The sequence below is a fragment of the Coregonus lavaretus genome (genome assembly GCF_964263955.1).
Source record: "Coregonus lavaretus genome assembly, contig: HAP1_SCAFFOLD_6931, whole genome shotgun sequence".
In the NCBI taxonomy this organism is placed as follows: domain Eukaryota; kingdom Metazoa; phylum Chordata; class Actinopteri; order Salmoniformes; family Salmonidae; genus Coregonus; species Coregonus lavaretus.
In genome coordinates, this window is record NW_028165461.1 from 1 (window position 1) to 4,014 (window position 4,014).

The 4,014-nt window shown below is 40.4% G+C and overlaps 1 pseudogene across 1 annotated transcript; it reads right to left on the reverse strand.

Annotated features, from left to right (window-relative positions):
* Window positions 1–2,481: 2,481 nt before the first annotated feature.
* LOC311115836 (CMRF35-like molecule 5) lies at window positions 2,482–3,721 on the reverse strand (annotated as a pseudogene). Its single transcript has 3 exons — window positions 3,658–3,721; window positions 3,169–3,474; window positions 2,482–2,808 (listed from the first exon to the last, which is right to left on the reverse strand). The product of its transcript is annotated as a CMRF35-like molecule 5 (transcript).
* Between the last annotated feature and the right edge of the window lie 293 nt (window positions 3,722–4,014).

Sequence of the window (4,014 nt, forward strand, 5' to 3'; positions counted from 1 at the left end):
AGAGAGAGAGAGAGAGAGAGAGAGAGAGAGAGAGAGAGAGAGAAGAGAGAGAGAGGGAGAGAGAGAGAGGGAGAGAGGGAGAGAGAGAGCGTGAGAGAGAGGGAGATAGAGAGTGAGGGAGATAGAGAGTGAGAGAGAGAGAGAGAGAGAGAGAGAGAATGATAGTGAGAGACGAGAGGGAGAGGAGATGAGAGAGAGAGTGAGAGAGAGAAAAAGAGAGAGAGGGAGAAAGGGAGAGAGATAGAGAGTGAGAGAGATAGAGAGAGAGAGGGAGAGAGAGAGTGTGAGAGATAGAGAGAAAGAGAGATAGAGAGAGAGAGAGAGAGAGAGAGAGAGAGAGAGAGAGAGAGAGAGAGAGAGAGAGAGAGAGAGAGAGAGAGAGAGAGAGGAGAGAGAGAGAGAGAGAGAGAGAGAGGGAGATGAAGAGAGGGAGATGGAGGAGGGAGAGTGAGAGATTGGAGAGAGAGATAGAGAGAGAGAGAGATCGAGAGAGATGAGAGAGAGAGATAGAGAGAGTGAGAACTCACCTCACACTGCAGAGATAGAGGAGAGAGAAAGAGAGAGAGAACCTTAGCTCCATGCAGAGAAGGAGTGATTGGTACTAGTCCAAGATCTCCACAGACCAAAACCAGGTTTATTCAGTTTGTACCTGCTGTGCTGTTTCTCTGGTGTGGCTCACTATGCTGTATATAATGTCCTGCTCAGGGTTAGCAGACTGCAAAGAATTAAATAGCAAAGAGATACAGGACTTGTCTATTTACCAACTAAACCACAGTTTGTTTCCATGATAGGAATGCAGTCAGAGGTATACATTTACATTTTAGTCATTTAGCAGACGCTCTTCTCCAGAGCGACTTACAGTTAGTGAATACATATATATATATTTTTTATATACTGGCCCCCCATGGGAATGGAACCCACAACCCTGCCGTTGCTCTATCAACTGAGCTATATCCCTGCCGGCCATTCCCTCCCCTACCCTGGACGACGCTGGGCCAATTGTGCGCCGCCCATGAGTCTCCCGGTCACGGCCGGCTGTGACAGAGCCTGGATTCGAACCAGGATCTCTAGTGGCACAGTTAGCACTGCGATGCAGTGCCTTAGACCCACTGCACCACTCAGGAGTACATTTAGTGAACTGACAGCTTCCTGATCTCTGTCTTTTAAATATCATTTTTCAACGTCTTGAGTGTTATAAGACCTTGGGTTCAGAATATGGGACATTTTATGTCAACTCATTGATAACTAACTGAAGAGGTAACACTAGAGTCAAATGGTAGAGGATCCCAAATCATGAACAGAAAACAAGCAGATGGTTGAAAATAATAGAATATAATAAATTAAGTGTATCCTACCACTGAGTTGTTAGTTGTATGGTCCTTGGCCTTATTGTCCTCTGGAATAAAGAGGGAGATGTCATTTACTTCTGAGTTTGTTATAGTACAATAATACCTCTGAATAGATTTCTTATAGACAATTCCTCCAAATACTTTTTGCCATTCAAGATCAATAACAGTTAAGCAATATACTGTTGTTCACAATGTCAACACATTTGGTATTTTCTTAACTATTCTCCTTTTTTATATTCACATAAAATGACTACTTACTATGCTTTGTCCACATCTTCCATGTGACTAGAATACCAGCTGTCACCACCACCAACATGCCCCAAGGAATCAGTAGGACTTTCACATCTATGGACCTGATGGATTACATAGAAGAACTTGAATCAAAAACACAATTAAAATAGATCATTATAAATTGATCATTTGTGAAAAAGTAATAACTTTTTGTTTACACTGTTGTGATAAATGGAACAATTATTTAGCTATTCACATGTGTGGAAGTTTACATTATCATTATTGAGATCATTACTATACAAATAACGTTGTTTTTATTAAGCGTGCAACTTGTCCTTGCAAATGAGTGAGAATAACACAAAAATTGCTGCTACTTCTCCAAAGAAATGTTCCAACCAAGAGGAAGTGCTAACAGTCTCTATATGCATTTAGGAAGGGAGTTTGGTTAGCTTTAACTGTTGTAGTGTATGATGGAATTGTAATGTTACTTTGTGTTCATATTATCAAACAATTGCCATAATATGTGGGATAATACAGCTGAATGAGTGATAATAACCTCCGGTGGACTTCCTCCATGTTCCCCTCAGCTTGGGTTGCTGTGAGGTAAAACAACAATGCCATTAATGAAATTACTGGTATACCAGATAGTCAGGTTGTATAGCAACATCACATTCATAGTCAATATTCCAATTTGTTTCAGACGATGAAACAAAGTGAATCTGCTGTCAAGGATTATGAAAACAGTGGCAGATTTTCACTGAATATCATCTATGTCAAGAAGTAAATCATGGAATAAATACATATTTTCATTGTGATACTAATGTAAGAAAATTACATAATTTTGATGTGAAGTAACTATGGATATTAAACTATTTTTGTGACCCAAACAGAATGTACTTACTGATAGAAGTGATGATTTGTGTTGCAGTATGTTGACTGACAGTGATGTGAACAGGCATCTCTAGTTCTCCCACTTCACACCAATACCAGTCAGTGTTCTCCATCTTCAGTCCACTCATAGTCACTGTTAAGACTGTTCTGTTGTTGGCCAGACTGATATCCTTTAATGTCACTGATGTTCCATGTAAAGTCCCAGAATACTACACACAATCACCACCCATCCTGCACCACTTTATATCTCCAGAGTTACTATAGTAACAACGGACAGTGACACTCCCTCCTTCTACTGCAGTCACTTCCTGTTGGTCCACATAGAGTTCTGGAGTACCTGAACACAGAGGTACAGACACCAAAGAAAGAACTCAGCAGCAGAACTTTATTTCTAGTAAGTATTTTATTATTAATATTATTTTAAAAAATGTTTTATAACCGACCACTGCGGAGTTTAAACAAAGTTTACACCACAATCTACATATAGAGAACATAAAGTAGTCATATACCTACATTCTTCAGGTCAACTTGAACAATAATGGTGATACCAGTTACCAGACAAGGAACCAGTTACCAGGAAATGAAATGAGAACACCAGTCATTTAGTTTGTGGAAGCAGGCTATTTCTGATTGTCTCATCATTACTGAGAACTACCTATTCTACTTTACTGAATTGTAAGAGTTGCAGGGATCTTACCTGGAGTGACAGATAGGTAGAACCGTTGTATCCTGATATCTGGTCCTCCATTGATCTCCACAACACACCTGTAAGTCTTAGAGTCCTCTGGCTCCAGATCAGTCATGGTCACAGTGAAGACTCTCTGGTTGATGTCATCAGAGATTGAGGCATTACCACTGCTCTTAGGATGGTCACTGCGTACTAGAGAGGAGCAACGAATCCAATCATACCCTTTACACCAGTATTTCACATGATTTATGTAATACTGATCATAGTGACATGGGATGGTGATGGAGCCTCCTGTCTGCACAGACACATACCTCACTGTGAACACATCAACACAAAACACATTTAGGTTGGAATTCAACAGAATCTGCACTGCAGAATAAAAATCCCATTGCTTATACAATATAAAACAGCTTGTTAATGATTGAGATTTATTACACCGTGTTTACAGTGAATTGACCCACTGGACTTCAGCCTTTTATAGAAACATGTTACACATACCTGCTGATACTCTGTAGAGGATGAGGAAGAGGAGGAGGACGAGGGGGGAGAGATGAAGAGCCATGTGAAGGTTTCAGTCTGCCTGGTATATTATATGGTACCTGAGCACAAATGTTTGTCAAGTACCAAGGTACCAGCCAGAATGACTCTACTTCCTAATGTTAATAGACTTCACTGTCTGTAACTCTCTTCCTGCTTCTGTTTGTGTGTACATGGCCCCCTCAGTGGCAGATAGCAACTATTGCAGTGTATAGACTAGTTTAACCCCAAAATCATAGTCACCAAAATATATTTCAGCTTTCTCTAAGGGTTTTGGGACCAAACGTCTCTACTATCCTGTTACACTCTACTGAAACA